Here is a 24,324-nt window from a genome sequence, read left to right as displayed (position 1 = left end):
ACTGTCAGAGGATCAGTACTGATGGAACACTGCACTTTCAGTGGATCAGTACTGATGGAACACTGCACTGTCAGAAAATCAGTACTGATGGAACACTGCACTGTTAGAGGATCCGTTCTGATGGAACACTGCACTGTCAGAGGATCTGTACTGATGGAACACTGCACTGTCAGATGATCAGTACTGTTGGAACACTGCACAGTCAGAGGATAAGTACTGATGGAACACTGCACTGTCAGAGGATCAATACTGATGGAACACTGCACTGTTAGAGGATCAGTACTGATGGGACATTGCACTCACAGAGGATCAGTAATGATGGAACACTGCACTGTTAGAGGATCAGTACTGATGGAACACAGCAATGTCAGAGGATCAGTACTGATGGAACACTGCACTGTGACAGGATCAGTACTGATGGAACACAGCACTGTGACAGGATCAGTACTGATGGAACACAGCACTGTCAGAGGAGCAGTACTGATAGAGCACTGCACTGTCAGAGGATCAGTACTGATGGAACACTGCACTGTTAGAGGATCAGTACTGATGAAACAGTGCACTCACAGATGATCAGTACTGATGGAGGTATGCACTGTCAGAGGATCAGTACTGATGGACCAATACACTGTTAGAGGATCAATACTGATGGAACTCTGCACTGTTGGTGGATCAGTACTGAAGGAACACAGCACTGTCAGAGGTTCAGTACTGATGGAACACTGCACTGTCAGAGGTTATGTACTGATAGAATACTGCACTGTCAAAGGATCAGTACTGATAGAACACTGCACTGTGAGAGGATCAGTACTGATAGAACACTGCACTGTCAGAGGATCAGTACTGATAGAACACTGCACTGTTCAAGGATCAGTACTGATGGAATACTGCAATGTCAGATGATCAGCACTGATGGAACACTGCACTGTTAGAGGATCAGTACTGATGGAACACTGCATAGTCAGAGGATCAGTACTGATGGAACACTGCACTGTTGGAGGATCAGTACTGATGGAACACTGCAATGTTGGAGGATCAGTACTGATGGAACACTGCACTGTTACAGGATCAGTACTGATGGAACACTGCACTGTCAGAGGATCAGTACTGATGGAACACTGCACTGTCAGATGATCCGAAGTGATAGAACACTGCACTGTCAGAGGATCTGTACTGATAGAACGCTGCACTGTTGGAGGATCAGTACTGATGGAACACTGCACTGTCAGAGGATCAGTACTGATGGAACACTCCACTTTTAGAGGATCAGTACTGATGGAACACTGCACTGTCAGAGGATCAGTACTGATGGAACACTGCACTGTTAGAGGATCAGTACTGATGGAACACTGCACAGTCATAGGATCAGTACTGATGGAACACTGCTCTGTCAGAGGATCAGTACTGATGGAACGCTGCACTGTTGGAGGATCAGTACTGATGGAACACTGCACTGTCAGAGGATCAGTACTGATGGAACACTCCACTGTTAGAGGATCAGTACTGATGGAACACTGCACTGTCAGAGGATCAGTACTGATGGAACACTGCACTGTTAGAGGATCAGTACTGATGGAACACTGCACAGTCAGAGGATCAGTACTGATGGAACACAGCACTGTTGGAGGATCAGTACTGATGGAACACTGCACTGTTAGAGGATCAGTACTGATGGAACACTGCACTGTCAGAGGATCAGTACTGATGGAACATGGCACTATCAGAGGATCAGTACTGATGGAACACTGCACTGTTAGAGGATCAGTACTGATGGAACACTGCACTGTTAGAGGATCAGTACTGATGGAACACTGCACTGTCAGAGGATCAGTACTGATGGAACATGGCACTATCAGAGGATCAGTACTGATGGAACACTGCACTGTCAGAGGATCAGTACTGATGGAACATGGCACTATCAGAGGATCAGTACTGATGGAACACTGCACTGTTAGAGGATCAGTACTGATGGAACACTGCACTGTCAGAGGATCAGTACTGATGGAACATGGCACTATCAGAGGATCAGTACTGATGGAACACTGCACTGTCAGAGGATCAGTACTGATGGAACACTGCACTGTCAGATGATCTGTACTGATGTAACACTGCACTGTCAGATGATCAGTACTGATGGAACACTGCACTGTCAGAGGATAAGTACTGATGGAACACTGCACTGTGAGAGGATCAATACTGATGGAACACTGCACTTTCAGAAGGTCAGTACTGATGGAACACTGCACTGTCAGATGATCTGTACTGATGTAACACTGCACTGTCAGATGATCAGTACTGATGGAACACTGCACTGTCAGAGGATAAGTACTGATGGAACACTGCACTGTGAGAGGATCAATACTGATGGAACACTGCACTTTCAGAAGGTCAGTACTGATGGAACACTGCACTGTCAGAGGATGAGTACTGATGGAACACTGCACTCTCAGAGGATCAGTACTGATGGAACACTGCACTTTCAGTGGATCAGTACTGATGGAACACTGCACTGTCAGAGGTTATGTCCTGATAGAATACTGCACTGTCAAAGGATCAGTACTGATAGAACACTGCACTGTGAGAGGATCAGTACTGATAGAACACTGCACTGTCAGAGGATCAGTACTGATAGAACACTGCACTGTTCAAGGATCAGTACTGATGGAATACTGCAATGTCAGATGATCAGCACTGATGGAACACTGCACTGTTAGAGGATCAGTACTGATGGAACACTGCACAGTCAGAGGATCAGTACTGATGGAACACTGCACTGTTGGAGGATCAGTACTGATGGAACACTGCAATGTTGGAGGATCAGTACTGATGGAACACTGCACTGTTACAGGATCAGTACTGATGGAACACTGCACTGTCAGAGGATCAGTACTGATGGAACACTGCACTGTCAGATGATCCGAAGTGATAGAACACTGCACTGTCAGAGGATATGTACTGATAGAACGCTGCACTGTTGGAGGATCAGTACTGATGGAACACTGCACTGTCAGAGGATCAGTACTGATGGAACACTCCACTTTTAGAGGATCAGTACTGATGGAACACTGCACTGTCAGAGGATCAGTACTGATGGAACACTGCACTGTTAGAGGATCAGTACTGATGGAACACTGCACAGTCATAGGATCAGTACTGATGGAACACTGCTCTGTCAGAGGATCAGTACTGATGGAACGCTGCACTGTTGGAGGATCAGTACTGATGGAACACTGCACTGTCAGAGGATCAGTACTGATGGAACACTCCACTGTTAGAGGATCAGTACTGATGGAACACTGCACTGTCAGAGGATCAGTACTGATGGAACACTGCACTGTTAGAGGATCAGTACTGATGGAACACTGCACAGTCAGAGGATCAGTACTGATGGAACACTGCACTGTTGGAGGATCAGTACTGATGGAACACTGCACTGTTAGAGGATCAGTACTGATGGAACACTGCACTGTCAGAGGATCAGTACTGATGGAACATGGCACTATCAGAGGATCAGTACTGATGGAACATGGCACTATCAGAGGATCAGTACTGATGGAACACTGCACTGTTAGAGGATCAGTACTGATGGAACACTGCACTGTTAGAGGATCAGTACTGATGGGACACTGCACTGTCTGAGGATCAGTACTGATGGAACATGGCACTATCAGAGGATCAGTACTGATGGAACACTGCATTGTCAGAGGATCAGTACTGATGGAACATGGCACTATCAGAGGATCAGTACTGATGGAACACTGCACTGTTAGAGGATCAGTACTGATGGAACACTGCACTGTCAGAGGATCAGTACTGATGGAACATGGCACTATCAGAGGATCAGTACTGATGGAACACTGCACTGTCAGAGGATCAGTACTGATGGAACACTGCACTGTCAGATGATCTGTACTGATGTAACACTGCACTGTCAGATGATCAGTACTGATGGAACACTGCACTGTCAGAGGATAAGTACTGATGGAACACTGCACTGTGAGAGGATCAATACTGATGGAACACTGCACTTTCAGAAGGTCAGTACTGATGGAACACTGCACTGTCAGATGATCTGTACTGATGTAACACTGCACTGTCAGATGATCAGTACTGATGGAACACTGCACTGTCAGAGGATAAGTACTGATGGAACACTGCACTGTGAGAGGATCAATACTGATGGAACACTGCACTTTCAGAAGGTCAGTACTGATGGAACACTGCACTGTCAGAGGATGAGTACTGATGGAACACTGCACTGTCAGAGGATCAGTACTGATGGAACACTGCACTTTCAGTGGATCAGTACTGATGGAACACTGCAATGTCGGAAAATCAGTACTGATGGAACACTGCACTGTTAGAGGATCCGTTCTGATGGAACACTGCACTGTCAGAGGATCAGTAGTGATGGAACACTGCACTGTCAGAGGATCTGTACTGATGGAACACTGCACTGTCAGATGATCAGTACTGATGGAACATTGCATTGTCAGAGGATCTGTACTGATGGAACACTGCACTGTCAGAGGATCAGTACTTATGCAGCACTGTTCTGGTGGAGGAACAGCACTGATTGAGCACTGCACTGTTAGAGGATCAGTCCTGTTGGAACACTGCACTGTCAGACAATCAGTACTGATGGAACACTGCACTGTTAGAGGATCAGTACTGATGGGACACTGCACTCACAGAGGATCAGTAATGATGGAACACTGCACTGTCAGAGGATCAGTACATATGCAGCACTGTTCTGCTGGAGGAACAGTACTGATTGAGCACTGCACTGTTAGAGGATCAGTCCTGTTGGAACACTGCACTGTCAGACAATCAGTACTGATGGAACACAGCAATGTCAGAGGATCAGTACTGATGGAACACTGCACTGTGACAGGATCAGTACTGATGGAACACAGCACTGTCAGAGGATCAGTACTGATGGAGCACTGCACTGTCAGAGGATCAGTACTGATGGAACACTGCACTAACAGATGATCAGTACTGATGGAGCTATGCACTGTTAGAGGATCAGTACTGATGGACCACTACACTGTTAGAGGATCAGTACTGATGGAACTCTGCACTGTTGGAGGATCAGTACTGATGGAACACAGCACTGTCAGAGGTTCAGTACTGATGTAACACTGCACTGTCAGAGGTTATGTACTGATAGAATACTGCGCTGTCAAAGGATCAGTACTGATAGAACACTGCACTGTGAGAGGATCAGTACTGATAGAACACTGCACTGTCAGAGGATCAGTACTGATAGAACACTGCACTGTTCAATGATCAGTACTGATGGAATACTGCACTGTCAGATGATCAGCACTGATGGAACACTGCACTGTTAGAGGATCCGTTCTGATGGAATACTGCACTGTCAGTGGATCAGTACTGATGGAACACTGCACTGTCAGACAATCAGTACTGATGGAACACTGCACTGTTAGAGGATCAGTACTGATGGAACACTGCACTGTCAGTGGATCAGTACTGATGGAACACTGCACTGTCAGACAATCATTACTGATGGAACACTGCACTGTTAGAGGATCAGTACTGATGGGACACTGCACTCACAGAGGATCAGTAATGATGGAACACGGCACTGTTAGAGGATCAGTAGTGATGGAACACTGCACTGTCAGAGGATCAGTACTGATGGAACACTGCACTGTCAGATGATCAGCACAGATGGAACACTGCACTGTCAGAGGATCAGTGCTGATGGAACACTGCACTGTCAGAGGATCAGTACTGATGGAACACTGCACTGTCAGATGATCTGTACTGATGGAACACTGCACTGTCAGATGATCAGTACTGATGGAACACTGCACTTTCAGAAGGTCAGTACTGATGGAACACTGCACTGTTAGATGATCAGTACTGATGGAACACTGCACTGTCAGTGGATCAGTACTGATGGAACACTGCACTGTCAGAGGATCAGTACTGATGGAACACTGCACTTTCAGTGGATCAGTACTGATGGAACACTGCACTGTCAGAAAATCAGTACTGATGGAACACTGCACTGTTAGAGGATCCGTTCTGATGGAACACTGCACTGTCAGAGGATCAGTACTGATGGAACACTGCACTGTCAGAGGATCTGTACTGATGGAACACTGCACTGTCAGATGATCAGTACTGTTGGAACACTGCACAGTCAGAGGATAAGTACTGATGGAACACTGCACTGTCAGAGGATCAATACTGATGGAACACTGCACTGTTAGAGGATCAGTACTGATGGGACATTGCACTCACAGAGGATCAGTAATGATGGAACACTGCACTGTTAGAGGATCAGTACTGATGGAACACAGCAATGTCAGAGGATCAGTACTGATGGAACACTGCACTGTGACAGGATCAGTACTGATGGAACACAGCACTGTGACAGGATCAGTACTGATGGAACACAGCACTGTCAGAGGAGCAGTACTGATAGAGCACTGCACTGTCAGAGGATCAGTACTGATGGAACACTGCACTGTTAGAGGATCAGTACTGATGAAACAGTGCACTCACAGATGATCAGTACTGATGGAGGTATGCACTGTCAGAGGATCAGTACTGATGGACCAATACACTGTTAGAGGATCAATACTGATGGAACTCTGCACTGTTGGTGGATCAGTACTGAAGGAACACAGCACTGTCAGAGGTTCAGTACTGATGGAACACTGCACTGTCAGAGGTTATGTACTGATAGAATACTGCACTGTCAAAGGATCAGTACTGATAGAACACTGCACTGTGAGAGGATCAGTACTGATAGAACACTGCACTGTCAGAGGATCAGTACTGATAGAACACTGCACTGTTCAAGGATCAGTACTGATGGAATACTGCAATGTCAGATGATCAGCACTGATGGAACACTGCACTGTTAGAGGATCAGTACTGATGGAACACTGCATAGTCAGAGGATCAGTACTGATGGAACACTGCACTGTTGGAGGATCAGTACTGATGGAACACTGCAATGTTGGAGGATCAGTACTGATGGAACACTGCACTGTTACAGGATCAGTACTGATGGAACACTGCACTGTCAGAGGATCAGTACTGATGGAACACTGCACTGTCAGATGATCCGAAGTGATAGAACACTGCACTGTCAGAGGATCTGTACTGATAGAACGCTGCACTGTTGGAGGATCAGTACTGATGGAACACTGCACTGTCAGAGGATCAGTACTGATGGAACACTCCACTTTTAGAGGATCAGTACTGATGGAACACTGCACTGTCAGAGGATCAGTACTGATGGAACACTGCACTGTTAGAGGATCAGTACTGATGGAACACTGCACAGTCATAGGATCAGTACTGATGGAACACTGCTCTGTCAGAGGATCAGTACTGATGGAACGCTGCACTGTTGGAGGATCAGTACTGATGGAACACTGCACTGTCAGAGGATCAGTACTGATGGAACACTCCACTGTTAGAGGATCAGTACTGATGGAACACTGCACTGTCAGAGGATCAGTACTGATGGAACACTGCACTGTTAGAGGATCAGTACTGATGGAACACTGCACAGTCAGAGGATCAGTACTGATGGAACACTGCACTGTTGGAGGATCAGTACTGATGGAACACTGCACTGTTAGAGGATCAGTACTGATGGAACACTGCACTGTCAGAGGATCAGTACTGATGGAACATGGCACTATCAGAGGATCAGTACTGATGGAACACTGCACTGTTAGAGGATCAGTACTGATGGAACACTGCACTGTTAGAGGATCAGTACTGATGGAACACTGCACTGTCAGAGGATCAGTACTGATGGAACATGGCACTATCAGAGGATCAGTACTGATGGAACACTGCACTGTCAGAGGATCAGTACTGATGGAACATGGCACTATCAGAGGATCAGTACTGATGGAACACTGCACTGTTAGAGGATCAGTACTGATGGAACACTGCACTGTCAGAGGATCAGTACTGATGGAACATGGCACTATCAGAGGATCAGTACTGATGGAACACTGCACTGTCAGAGGATCAGTACTGATGGAACACTGCACTGTCAGATGATCTGTACTGATGTAACACTGCACTGTCAGATGATCAGTACTGATGGAACACTGCACTGTCAGAGGATAAGTACTGATGGAACACTGCACTGTGAGAGGATCAATACTGATGGAACACTGCACTTTCAGAAGGTCAGTACTGATGGAACACTGCACTGTCAGATGATCTGTACTGATGTAACACTGCACTGTCAGATGATCAGTACTGATGGAACACTGCACTGTCAGAGGATAAGTACTGATGGAACACTGCACTGTGAGAGGATCAATACTGATGGAACACTGCACTTTCAGAAGGTCAGTACTGATGGAACACTGCACTGTCAGAGGATGAGTACTGATGGAACACTGCACTGTCAGAGGATCAGTACTGATGGAACACTGCACTTTCAGTGGATCAGTACTGATGGAACACTGCAATGTCGGAAAATCAGTACTGATGGAACACTGCACTGTTAGAGGATCCGTTCTGATGGAACACTGCACTGTCAGAGGATCAGTAGTGATGGAACACTGCACTGTCAGAGGATCTGTACTGATGGAACACTGCACTGTCAGATGATCAGTACTGATGGAACATTGCATTGTCAGAGGATCTGTACTGATGGAACACTGCACTGTCAGAGGATCAGTACTTATGCAGCACTGTTCTGGTGGAGGAACAGCACTGATTGAGCACTGCACTGTTAGAGGATCAGTCCTGTTGGAACACTGCACTGTCAGACAATCAGTACTGATGGAACACTGCACTGTTAGAGGATCAGTACTGATGGGACACTGCACTCACAGAGGATCAGTAATGATGGAACACTGCACTGTCAGAGGATCAGTACATATGCAGCACTGTTCTGCTGGAGGAACAGTACTGATTGAGCACTGCACTGTTAGAGGATCAGTCCTGTTGGAACACTGCACTGTCAGACAATCAGTACTGATGGAACACAGCAATGTCAGAGGATCAGTACTGATGGAACACTGCACTGTGACAGGATCAGTACTGATGGAACACAGCACTGTCAGAGGATCAGTACTGATGGAGCACTGCACTGTCAGAGGATCAGTACTGATGGAACACTGCACTAACAGATGATCAGTACTGATGGAGCTATGCACTGTTAGAGGATCAGTACTGATGGACCACTACACTGTTAGAGGATCAGTACTGATGGAACTCTGCACTGTTGGAGGATCAGTACTGATGGAACACAGCACTGTCAGAGGTTCAGTACTGATGTAACACTGCACTGTCAGAGGTTATGTACTGATAGAATACTGCGCTGTCAAAGGATCAGTACTGATAGAACACTGCACTGTGAGAGGATCAGTACTGATAGAACACTGCACTGTCAGAGGATCAGTACTGATAGAACACTGCACTGTTCAATGATCAGTACTGATGGAATACTGCACTGTCAGATGATCAGCACTGATGGAACACTGCACTGTTAGAGGATCCGTTCTGATGGAATACAGCACTGTCAGTGGATCAGTACTGATGGAACACTGCACTGTCAGACAATCAGTACTGATGGAACACTGCACTGTTAGAGGATCAGTACTGATGGAACACTGCACTGTCAGACAATCATTACTGATGGAACACTGCACTGTTAGAGGATCAGTACTGATGGGACACTGCACTCACAGAGGATCAGTAATGATGGAACACGGCACTGTTAGAGGATCAGTAGTGATGGAACACTGCACTGTCAGAGGATCAGTACTGATGGAACACTGCACTGTCAGATGATCAGCACAGATGGAACACTGCACTGTCAGAGGATCAGTGCTGATGGAACACTGCACTGTCAGAGGATCAGTACTGATGGAACACTGCACTGTCAGATGATCTGTACTGATGGAACACTGCACTGTCAGATGATCAGTACTGATGGAACACTGCACTTTCAGAAGGTCAGTACTGATGGAACACTGCACTGTTAGATGATCAGTACTGATGGAACACTGCACTGTCAGTGGATCAGTACTGATGGAACACTGCACAGTCATAGGATCAGTACTGATGGAACACTGCTCTGTCAGAGGATCAGTACTGATGGAACGCTGCACTGTTGGAGGATCAGTACTGATGGAACACTGCACTGTTAGAGGATCAGTACTGATGGAACACTGCACAGTCATAGGATCAGTACTGATGGAACACTGCTCTGTCAGAGGATCAGTACTGATGGAACGCTGCACTGTTGGAGGATCAGTACTGATGGAACACTGCACTGTCAGAGGATCAGTACTGATGGAACACTCCACTGTTAGAGGATCAGTACTGATGGAACACTGCACTGTCAGAGGATCAGTACTGATGGAACACTGCACTGTTAGAGGATCAGTACTGATGGAACACTGCACAGTCAGAGGATCAGTACTGATGGAACACTGCACTGTTGGAGGATCAGTACTGATGGAACACTGCACTGTTAGAGGATCAGTACTGATGGAACACTGCACTGTCAGAGGATCAGTACTGATGGAACATGGCACTATCAGAGGATCAGTACTGATGGAACACTGCACTGTTAGAGGATCAGTACTGATGGAACACTGCACTGTTAGAGGATCAGTACTGATGGAACACTGCACTGTCAGAGGATCAGTACTGATGGAACATGGCACTATCAGAGGATCAGTACTGATGGAACACTGCACTGTCAGAGGATCAGTACTGATGGAACATGGCACTATCAGAGGATCAGTACTGATGGAACACTGCACTGTTAGAGGATCAGTACTGATGGAACACTGCACTGTCAGAGGATCAGTACTGATGGAACATGGCACTATCAGAGGATCAGTACTGATGGAACACTGCACTGTCAGAGGATCAGTACTGATGGAACACTGCACTGTCAGATGATCTGTACTGATGTAACACTGCACTGTCAGATGATCAGTACTGATGGAACACTGCACTGTCAGAGGATAAGTACTGATGGAACACTGCACTGTGAGAGGATCAATACTGATGGAACACTGCACTTTCAGAAGGTCAGTACTGATGGAACACTGCACTGTCAGATGATCTGTACTGATGTAACACTGCACTGTCAGATGATCAGTACTGATGGAACACTGCACTGTCAGAGGATAAGTACTGATGGAACACTGCACTGTGAGAGGATCAATACTGATGGAACACTGCACTTTCAGAAGGTCAGTACTGATGGAACACTGCACTGTCAGAGGATGAGTACTGATGGAACACTGCACTGTCAGAGGATCAGTACTGATGGAACACTGCACTTTCAGTGGATCAGTACTGATGGAACACTGCAATGTCGGAAAATCAGTACTGATGGAACACTGCACTGTTAGAGGATCCGTTCTGATGGAACACTGCACTGTCAGAGGATCAGTAGTGATGGAACACTGCACTGTCAGAGGATCTGTACTGATGGAACACTGCACTGTCAGATGATCAGTACTGATGGAACATTGCATTGTCAGAGGATCTGTACTGATGGAACACTGCACTGTCAGAGGATCAGTACTTATGCAGCACTGTTCTGGTGGAGGAACAGCACTGATTGAGCACTGCACTGTTAGAGGATCAGTCCTGTTGGAACACTGCACTGTCAGACAATCAGTACTGATGGAACACTGCACTGTTAGAGGATCAGTACTGATGGGACACTGCACTCACAGAGGATCAGTAATGATGGAACACTGCACTGTCAGAGGATCAGTACATATGCAGCACTGTTCTGCTGGAGGAACAGTACTGATTGAGCACTGCACTGTTAGAGGATCAGTCCTGTTGGAACACTGCACTGTCAGACAATCAGTACTGATGGAACACAGCAATGTCAGAGGATCAGTACTGATGGAACACTGCACTGTGACAGGATCAGTACTGATGGAACACAGCACTGTCAGAGGATCAGTACTGATGGAGCACTGCACTGTCAGAGGATCAGTACTGATGGAACACTGCACTAACAGATGATCAGTACTGATGGAGCTATGCACTGTTAGAGGATCAGTACTGATGGACCACTACACTGTTAGAGGATCAGTACTGATGGAACTCTGCACTGTTGGAGGATCAGTACTGATGGAACACAGCACTGTCAGAGGTTCAGTACTGATGTAACACTGCACTGTCAGAGGTTATGTACTGATAGAATACTGCGCTGTCAAAGGATCAGTACTGATAGAACACTGCACTGTGAGAGGATCAGTACTGATAGAACACTGCACTGTCAGAGGATCAGTACTGATAGAACACTGCACTGTTCAATGATCAGTACTGATGGAATACTGCACTGTCAGATGATCAGCACTGATGGAACACTGCACTGTTAGAGGATCCGTTCTGATGGAATACTGCACTGTCAGTGGATCAGTACTGATGGAACACTGCACTGTCAGACAATCAGTACTGATGGAACACTGCACTGTTAGAGGATCAGTACTGATGGAACACTGCACTGTCAGACAATCATTACTGATGGAACACTGCACTGTTAGAGGATCAGTACTGATGGGACACTGCACTCACAGAGGATCAGTAATGATGGAACACGGCACTGTTAGAGGATCAGTAGTGATGGAACACTGCACTGTCAGAGGATCAGTACTGATGGAACACTGCACTGTCAGATGATCAGCACAGATGGAACACTGCACTGTCAGAGGATCAGTGCTGATGGAACACTGCACTGTCAGAGGATCAGTACTGATGGAACACTGCACTGTCAGATGATCTGTACTGATGGAACACTGCACTGTCAGATGATCAGTACTGATGGAACACTGCACTTTCAGAAGGTCAGTACTGATGGAACACTGCACTGTTAGATGATCAGTACTGATGGAACACTGCACTGTCAGTGGATCAGTACTGATGGAACACTGCACTGTCAGAGGATCAGTACTGATGGAACACTGCACTTTCAGTGGATCAGTACTGATGGAACACTGCACTGTCAGAAAATCAGTACTGATGGAACACTGCACTGTTAGAGGATCCGTTCTGATGGAACACTGCACTGTCAGAGGATCAGTACTGATGGAACACTGCACTGTCAGAGGATCTGTACTGATGGAACACTGCACTGTCAGAGGATCTGTACTTATGCAGCACTGTTCTGGTGGAGGAACAGTACTGATTGAGCACTGCACTGTTAGAGGATCAGTCCTGATGGAACACTGCACTGTCAGACAATCAGTACTGATGGAACACTGCACTGTTAGAGAATCAGTACTGATGGGACACTGCACTCACAGAGGATCAGTAATGATTGAACACTGCACTGTTAGAGGTCAGTACTGATGGAACACAGCAATGTCAGAGGATCAGTACTGATGGAACACTGCAATGTGACAGGATCAGTATAGATGGAACACTGCGCTGTCAGAGGATCAGTCCTGATGGAACACTGCACTGTCAGAGGATCAGTACTGATGGAACACTGCACTCACAGATGATCAGTACTGATGGAGCTATGCACTGTTAGAGGATCAGTACTGATGGACCACTACACTGTTAGAGGATCAGTACTGATGGAACTCTGCACTGTTGGAGGATCAGTACAGAAGGAACACAGCACTGTCAGAGGTTCAGTACTGATGGAACACTGCACTGTCAGAGGTTATGTACTGATAGAACACTGCACTGTGAGAGGATAAGTACTGATGGAACACTGCACAGTCAGAGGATCAGTACTGATGGAACACTGCTGAGTCAGAGGATCAGTACTGATGGAACACTGCACTGTTGGAGGATCAGTACTGATGGAACACTGCACTGTTAGAGGATCAGTACTGATGGAACACGGCACTTTCAAATGATCAGTACTGATGGAGCACTGCACTGTTAGAGGATCAGTACTGATGGAACACTGCACTGTCAGAGGATCAGTTCTGATGGAACAGTGCACTGTCAGAGGATCAGTACTGATGGAACACTGCACTATCAGAGGATCAGTACTGATGGAACATGGCACTATCAGAGGATCAGTACTGATGGAACACTGCACTGTTAGAGGATCAGTACTGATGGAACACTGCACTGTCAGAGGATCAGTTCTGATGGAACACTGCACTGTCAGAGGATCAGTACTGATGGAACACTGCACTGCAGAGGATCAGTACTGATGGGACACTGCACTGTCAGAGGATAGGTACTGATGGGACACTGCACTGTCAGAGGATAGGTACTGATGGAACACTGCACTGGAAGAGGATCAGTACTGATGGAACACTGCACTGTCAGATGATCAGTACTGATGGAACACTGCACTGTCAGAGGATAAGTACTGATGGAACACTGCACTGTCAGAGGATCAGTACTGATGGAACACTGCACTGTCAGTGGATCAGTACTGATGGAACACTGCACTGTCAGAAAATCAGTACTGATGAACACTGCACTGTTAGAGGATCCGTTCTGATGGAACACTGCACTGTCAGACAATCAGTACTGATGGAACACTGCACTGTTAGAGGATCAGTACTGATGGAACACTGCACTCACAGAGGATCAGTAATGATGGAACACTGCACTGTTAGAGGATCAGTAGTGATGGAACACTGCACTGTCAGAGGATCTGTACTGATGGAACACTGCACTGTCAGATGATCAGTACTGATTGACAGTGCAAAGTTCCGAGCATCTGTACTGATGGAACACTGCACAGTCAGAGGATCAGTACTGATGGAACACTGCACTGTTAGAGGATCAGTACTGATGAAACACTGCACTCACAGATGATCAGTACTGATGGAGCTATGCACTGTTAGAGGATCAGTACTGATGGAACACTGCACTGTCAGACAATCAATACTGATAGAAAACTGCACTGTTAGAGGATCAGTACTGATGGGACACTGCACTCACAGAGGATCAGTAATGATGGAACACTGCACTGTTAGAGGATCAGTACTGATGGAACACTGCACTGTCAGACAATCAGTACTGATAGAAAACGGCACTGTCAGAGGATCAGTCCTGATGGAACACTGCACTGTGACAGGATCAGTACTGATGGAACACTGCACTTTTGGATGATCAGTACTGAAGGAACACTGCACTGTCAGAGGATTAGTACTGATGGAGCACTGCACTGTCAGAGGATCAGTACTGATGGAACACTGCACTGTTAGAGGATCAGTACTGATGAAACACTGCACTCACAGATGATCAGTACTGATGGAGCTATGCACTGTTAGAGGATCAGTACTGATGGACCTCTACACTGTTAGAGGATCAGTACTGAGGGAACTCTGCACTGTTGGAGGATCAGTACTGAAGGAACACAGCACTGTCAGAGGTTCAGTACTGATGGAACACTGCACTGTCAGAGGTTATGTACTGATAGAAAACTGCATTGTCAAAGGATCAGTACTGATAGAACACTGCACTGTTCAAGGATCAGTACTGATGGAATACTGCACTGTCAGATGATCAGCACAGATGGAACACTGCACTGTCAGAGAATCAGTACTGATCGGACACTGCACTCACAGAGGATCAGTAATGATTGAACACTGCACTGTTAGAGGATCAGTACTGATGGAACACAGCAATGTCAGAGGATCAGTACTGATGGAACACTGCAATGTGACAGGATCAGTATAGATGGAACACTGCGCTGTCAGAGGATCAGTCCTGATGGAACACTGCACTGTCAGAGGATCAGTACTGATGGAAAACTGCACTCACAGATGATCAGTACTGATGGAGCTATGCACTGTTAGAGGATCAGTACTGATGGACCACTACACTGTTAGAGGATCAGTACTGATGGAACTCTGCACTGTTGGAGGATCAGTACTGAAGGAACACAGCACTGTCAGAGGTTCAGTACTGATGGAACACTGCACTGTCAGAGGTTATGTACTGATAGAAAACTGCACTGTCAAAGGATCAGTACTGATAGAACACTGCACTGTGAGAGGATCAGTACTGATGGAACACTGCACAGTCAGAGGATCAGTACTGATAGAACACTGCACAGTCAGAGGATCAGTACTGATGGAACACTGAACTGTTGGAGGATCAGTACTGATGGAAGACTGCACTGTTAGAGGATCAGTTCTGATGGAACACTGCACTGTTGGAGGAGCAGTACTGATGGAACACTGCACTGTTAGAGGATCAGTTCTGATAGAACACTGCACTGTGAGAGGATCAGTACTGATGGAACACTGCACAGTCAGAGGATCAGTACTGATAGAACACTGCACAGTCAGAGGATCAGTACTGATGGAACACTGCACTGTTGGAGGATCAGTACTGATGGAACACTGCACTGTTAGAGGATCAGTTCTGATGGAACACTGCACTGTTGGAGGTTCAGTACTGATGGAACACTGCACTGTTAGAGGATCAGTACTGATGGAACACTGCACTGTCAGAGGATCAGTTCTGATGGAACACTGCACTGTTAGAGGATCAGTACTGATGGGACACTGCACTGTCAGAGGATAGGTACTGATGGGACACTGCACTGTCAGAGGATAGGTACTGATGGAACACTGCACTGGAAGAGGATCAGTACTGATGGAACATTGCACTGTTAGAGGATCAGTACTGATGGAAGACTGCACTGTCAGAGGATCAGTACTGATGGAAAACAGCACTGTCAGAGGATCAGTACTGATGGAACACTGCACTGTCAGAGGGTCAGTACTGATGGAACACTGCACTGGAAGATGATCAGTACTGATGGAACACTGCACTGTCAGAGGATCAGAACTGATGGAAGACTGCACTGTCAGAGGATCAGTACTGATGGAAAACAGCACTGTCAGAGGATCAGTACTGATGGAAAACTGCACTGTCAGATGATCTGTACTGATGGAACACTGCACTGTCAGATGATCAGTACTGATGGAACACTGCACTGTCAGAGGATAAGTACTGATGGAACACTGCACTGTCAGAGGATCAATACTGATGGAACACTGCACTTTCAGATAGTCAGTACTGATGGAACACTGCACTGTTAGATGATCAGTACTGATGGAACACTGCACTGTCAGAGGAACAGTACTGATGGAACACTGCACTGTCAGAGGATCAGTACTGATGGAACACTGCACTTTCAGGGGATCAGTACTGATGGAACACTGCACTGTCAGAAAATCAGTACTGATGGAACACTGCACAGTTAGAGGATCCTTTCTGATGGAACACTGCACTGTCAGACGATCAGTAGTGATGGAACACTGCACTGTCAGAAGATCAGTAGTGATGGAACACTGCACTGTCAGATGATCAGTACTGATGGAACATTGCTCTGTCAGAGCATCTGTACTGATGGAACACTGCACTGTCAGAGGATCAGTACTTATGCAGGACTGTTCTGGTGGAGGAACAGCACTGATTTAGCACTGCACTGTTAGAGGATCAGTCCTGATGGAACACTGCACTGTCAGACAATCAGTACTGATGGAACACTGCACTGTTAGAGGATCAGTACTGATGGGACACTGCACTCACAGAGGATCAGTAATGATGGAACACTGCACTGTTAGAGGATCAGTACTGATGGAACACAGCAATGTCAGAGGATCACTGCTGATGGAACACTGCAATGTGACAGGATCAGTATAGATGGAACACTGCGCTGTCAGAGGATCAGTCCTGATGGAACACTGCAGTTTTGGATGATCAGTACTGAAGGAACACTGCACTGTCAGAGGATCAGTACTGATGGAGCACTGCACTGTCAGAGGATCAGTACTGATGGAACACTGCACTGTTAGAAGATCAGTACTGATGAAACACTGCACTCTCAGAGGATGAGTACTGATGGAACACTGCACTCTCAGAGGATGAGTACTGATGGAACACTGCTCTCACAGAGGATCAGGACTGATGGAGCACTGCACTGATAGAGGATCAGTACTGATGGAACACTGCACTCTCAGAGGATCAGTACTGATAGAACAGTGCACTGTCAGAGGATCAGTACTGATGGAACACTGCACTGTCAGAGGATCAATACTGATGGAACACTGCACTGTCAGAGGATCAGTACTGATATAACACTGCACTGACAGAGGATCAGTACTGATGGAACACTGCACTGTCAGAGGATCAGTACTGATGGAACACTGCACTGTCAGAGGATCAGTACTGATGGAACACTGCACTGTCAGAGGATCAGTACTGATGGAACACAGCAATGTCTGAGGATCAGTACTGATGAAACACTGCACTGTTAGAGGATCAGCACTGATGGACCACTGCACTGTCAGATGATCAGTACTGATGGAACACTGCACTGTCAGATGATCAGTACTGATGGAACAGTGCACTGTCAGAGGATCAGTACTGATGTAACACTGCACTGTTAGAGGATCAGTACTGATGGAACACTGCACTTTTGGATGATCAGTACTGAAGGAACAGTGCACTGTCAGAAGATCATTAATCATGGAACACTTCACTATCAGAGGATCAGTGCTGATGGAACACTGCACTGTTAGAGAGGATCAGTACTGACGGAACACAGCAATGTCAGAGGATCAGTCCTGATGGACCACTGCACTCTCAGAGGATGAGTACTGATGGAACACTGCTCTCGCAGAGGATCAGGACTGATGGAGCACTGCACTGTTAGAGGATCAGTCCTGATGGAGCACTGCACTGTCAGAGGATTAGTACTGATGGACCACTGCACTGTCAGAGCATCAGTACTGATGGACCACTGCACTGTCAGAGCATCAGTACTGATGGAACACTGCACTGTCAGATGATCAGTACTGATAGAACACTGCACTGTCAGAGGATCAGGACTGATGGAACACTTCACTATCAGAGGATCAGTAGAGATGGAACACTGCACTGTTGGAGGATCAGTACTGATGGAACACTGCACTGTTAGAGGATCAGGACTGATGGAACACTGCACTGTCAGAGGATCAGTACTGATAGAACACTGCACTGTCAGAGGATCAGTACTGATGGAACACTGCACTGTCAGAGGATCAGTACTGATGGAACACTGCACTGTTAGAGGATCAGTACTGATGGAACACTGCACTGTCAGAGGATCAGTACTGATGGAACACTGCACTGTCAGTGGATCAGTACTGATGGAACACTGCACTGTTAGAGGATCAGTACTGATGGAACACTGCACTGTCAGTGGATCAGTACTGATGGAACACTGCACTGTTAGAGGATCAGTACTGATGGAACACTGCACTGTCAGAGGATCAGTACTGATGGAACACTGCACTGTCAGAGGATCAGTACTGATGGAACACTGCACTGTTAGAGGATCAGTACAGATGGAACACTGCACAGTCAGAGGATCAGTACTGATGGAACACTGCACTGTTGGAGGATCAGTACTGATGGAACACTGCACTGTTAGAGGATCAGTACTGATGGAACACTGCACTGTTAGAGGATCACTGCGCCACTGTGCCGTCAGATGATCAGTACTGATGGAACACTGCACTGTCAGAGGATCAGTACTGATGGAACACGGCACTTTCAAATGATCAGTACTGATGGAACACTGCACTGTTAGAGGATCAGTACTGATGAAACACTGCACTCACAGATGATCAGTACTGATGGAGCTATGCACTGTTAGAGGATCAGTACTGATGGAACACTGCACTGTCAGACAATCAGTACTGATAGAAAACTGCACTGTTGGAGGATCAGTACTGATGGGACAATGCACTCACAGAGGATCAGTAATGATGGAACACTGCACTGTTAGAGGATCAGCAGTGATGGAACACTGCGCTGTCAGAGGATCAGTACTGATGGAGCACTGCACTGTCAGAGGTTCAGTACTGATGGAACACTGCACTGTTAGAGGATCAGTACTGATGAAACACTGCACTCACAGATGATCAGTCCTGATGGAGCTATGCACTGTTAGAGGATAAGTTCTGATGGACCACTACACTGTTAAAGGATCAGAACTGAGGGAAATCTGCACTGTTGGAGGATCAGTACTGAAGGAACACAGCACTGTCATAGGTTCAGTACTGATGGAACACTGCACTGTCAGAGGTTATGTACTGATAGAAAACTGCACTGTCAAAGGATCAGTACTGATAGAACACTGCACTGTTCAAGGATCAGTACTGATGGAATACTGCACTGTCAGAGGATCAGTGCTGAAGGAACACTGCACTGTCAGAGGATCAGTACTGATGGAACACTGCACTGTCAGAGGATCAATACTGATGGAACACTGCACTTTCAGAAGGTCAGTACTGATGGAACACTGCACTGTTAGATGATCAGTACTGATGGAACACTGCACTGTCAGAGGATCAGTACTGATGGAACACTGCACTGACAGAGGATCAGTACTGATGGAACACTGCACTTTCAGTGGATCAGTATTGATGGAACACTGCACTGTCAGAAAATCAGTACTGATGGAACACTGCACTGTTAGAGGATCCGTTCTGATGGAACACTGCACTGTCAGAGGATCAGTACTGATGGAACACTGCACTGTCAGAGGATCTGTACTGATGGAACACTGCACTGTCAGAGGATCAGTACTTATGCAGCACTGTTCTGGTGGAGGAACAGTACTGATTGAGCACTGCACTGTTAGAGGATCAGTCCTGATGGAACACTGCACTGTCAGACAATCAGTACTGATGGAACACTGCACTGTTAGAGAATCAGTACTGATGGGACACTGCACTCACAGAGGATCAGTAATGATTGAACACTGCACTGTTAGAGGATCAGTACTGATGGAACACTGCGCTGTCAGAGGATTAATCCTGATGGAACACTGCACTGTCAGAGGATCAGTACTGATGGAACACTGCACTGTTAGAGGATCAGTACTGATGAAACACTGCACTCACAGATGATCAGTACTGATGGAGCTATGCACTGTTAGAGGATCAGTACTGATGGACCACTACACTGTTAGAGGATCAGTACTGATGGAACTCTGCACTGTTGGAGGATCAGTACTGAAGGAACACAGCACTGTCAGAGGTTCAGTACTGATGGAACACTGCACTGTCAGATGTTATGTACTGATAGAAAACTGCACTGTCAAAGGATCAGTACTGATAGAACACTGCACTGTGAGAGGATCAGTACTGATGGAACACTGCACAGTCAGAGGATCAGTACTGATGGAACACTGCACAGTCAGAGGATCAGTACTGATGGAACACTGCACTGTCAGAGGATAAGTACTGATGGAACACTGCACTGTCAGAGGATCAATACTGATGGAACACTGCACTTTCAGATAGTCAGTACTGATGGAACACTGCACAGTTAGATGATCAGTACTGATGGAACACTGCACTGTCAGAGGATCAGTACTGATGGAGCACTGCACTGTCAGAGGATCAGTACTGATGGAACACTGCACTTTCAGAGGATCAGTACTGATGGAACACTGCACTGTCAGAAAATCAGTAGTGATGGAACACTGCACTGTTAGAGGATCCGTTCTGATGAAACACTGCACTGTCAGAGGATCAGTAGTGATGGAACACTGCACTGTGAGAGGATCAGTAGTGATGGAACACTGCACTGTCAGATGGTCAGTACTGATGGAACACTGCACTCACAGAGGATCAGTAATGATGGAACACTGCACTGTTAGAGGATCAGTACTGATGGGACACTGCACTCACAGAGGATCAGTAATGATGGAACACTGCACTGTTAGAGGATCAGTACTTATGCAGCACTGTTCTGGTGGAGGAACAGTACTGATTTAGCACTGCACTGTTAGAGGATCAGTCCTGATGGAACACTGCACTGTCAGACAATCAGTACTGATGGAACACTGCACTCACCGAGGATCAGTAATGATGGAACACTGCACTGTTAGAGGATCAGTACTGATGGGACACTGCACTCACAGAGGATCAGTAATGATGGAACACTGCACTGTTAGAGGATCAGTACTGATGGAACACAGCAATGTCAGAGGATCAGTACTGATGGAACAATGCAATGTGACAGGATCAGTATAGATGGAACACTGCGCTGTCAGAGGATCAGTCCTGATGGAACACTGCACTGTGACAGGATCAGTACTGATGGAACACTGCACTTTTGGATGATCAGTACTGAAGGAACACTGCACTGTCAGATGATCAGTACTGATGGAGCACTGCACTGTCAGAGGATCAGTACTGATGGAACACTGCACTGTTAGAGGATCAGTACTGATGAAACACTGCACTCTCAGAGGATGAGTACTGAAGGAATACGGCTCTCTCAGAGGATCAGGACTGATGGAGCACTGCACTGATAGAGGATCAGTCCTGATGGAACACTGCACTCTCAGAGGATCAGTACTGATAGAACACTGCACTGTCAGAGGATCAATACTGATGGAACACTGCACTGTCAGAGGATCAGTGCTGATAGAACACTGCACTGACAGAGGATCAGTAATGATGGAACACAGCACTGTCAGAGGATCAGTACTGATGGAACACTGCACTGTCAGAGGATCAGTACTGATGTAACACTGCACTGTCAGAGGATCAGTACTGATGGAACACAGCAATGTCTGAGGATCAGTACTGATGGAACACTGCACTGTTAGAGGATCAGCACTGATGGACCACTGCACTGTCAGATGATCAGTACTGATGGAACACTGCACTGTCAGATGATCAGTACTGATGGAACAGTGCACTGTCAGAGGATCAGTACTGATGTAACACTGCACTGTTAGAGGATCAGTACTGATGGAACACTGCACTTTTGGATGATCAGTACTGAAGGAACAGTGCACTGTCAGAGGATCAGTACTCATGGAACACTTCACTATCAGAGGATCAGTGCTGATGGAACACTGCTCTGTTAGAGAGGATCAGTAGTGACGGAACACAGCAATGTCAGAGGATCAGTCCTGATGGACCACTGCACTCTCAGAGGATGAGTACTGATGGAACACTGCACTCTCAGAGGATCAGTAGTGATGGAGCACTGCACTGTTAGAGGATCAGTCCTGATGGGGCACTGCACTGTCAGAGGATCAGTACTATGGACCACTGCACTGTCAGAGCATCAGTACTGATGGAACACTGCACTGTCAGATGATCAGTACTGATAGAACACTGCACTGTGAGAGGATCAGTACTGATGGAACACTGCACAGTCAGAGGATCAGTACTGATGGAACACTGCACAGTCAGAGGATCAGTACTGATGGAACACTGCACTGTTAGAGGATCACTGCGCCACTGTGCCGTCAGATGATCAGTACTGATGGAACACTGCACTGTCAGAGGATCAGTACTGATGGAACACGGCACTTTCAAATGATCAGTACTGATGGAACACTGCACTGTTAGAGGATCAGTACTGATGAAACACTGCACTCACAGATGATCAGTACTGATGGAGCTATGCACTGTTAGAGGATCAGTACTGATGGAACACTGCACTGTCAGACAATCAGTACTGATAGAAAACTGCACTGTTAGAGGATCAGTACTGATGGGACAATGCACTCACAGAGGATCAGTAATGATGGAACACTGCACTGTTAGAGGATCAGCAGTGATGGAACACTGCGCTGTCAGAGGATCAGTACTGATGGAGCACTGCACTGTCAGAGGATCAGTACTGATGGAACACTGCACTGTTAGAGGATCAGTACTGATGAAACACTGCACTCACAGATGATCAGTCCTGATGGAGCTATGCACTGTTAGAGGATCAGTTCTGATGGACCACTACACTGTTAAAGGATCAGAACTGAGGGAAATCTGCACTGTTGGAGGATCAGTACTGAAGGAACACAGCACTGTCATAGGTTCAGTACTGATGGAACACTGCACTGTCAGAGGTTATGTACTGATAGAAAACTGCACTGTCAAAGGATCAGTACTGATAGAACACTGCACTGTTCAAGGATCAGTACTGATGGAATACTGCACTGTCAGAGGATCAGTACTGATGGAACACTGCACTGTCAGAGGATCAATACTGATGGAACACTGCACTTTCAGAAGGTCAGTACTGATGGAACACTGCACTGTTAGATGATCAGTACTGATGGAACACTGCACTGTCAGAGGATCAGTACTGATGGAACACTGCACTGACAGAGGATCAGTACTGATGGAACACTGCACTTTCAGTGGATCAGTACTGATGGAACACTGCACTGTCAGAAAATCAGTACTGATGGAACACTGCACTGTTAGAGGATCCGTTCTGATGGAACACTGCACTGTCAGAGGATCAGTACTGATGGAACACTGCACTGTCAGAGGATCTGTACTGATGGAACACTGCACTGTCAGAGGATCA

This window comes from Heterodontus francisci, chromosome 5 (assembly GCF_036365525.1).
Source record: "Heterodontus francisci isolate sHetFra1 chromosome 5, sHetFra1.hap1, whole genome shotgun sequence".
NCBI lineage: Eukaryota > Metazoa > Chordata > Chondrichthyes > Heterodontiformes > Heterodontidae > Heterodontus > Heterodontus francisci.
This window is presented reverse-complemented; position numbering follows the sequence as displayed.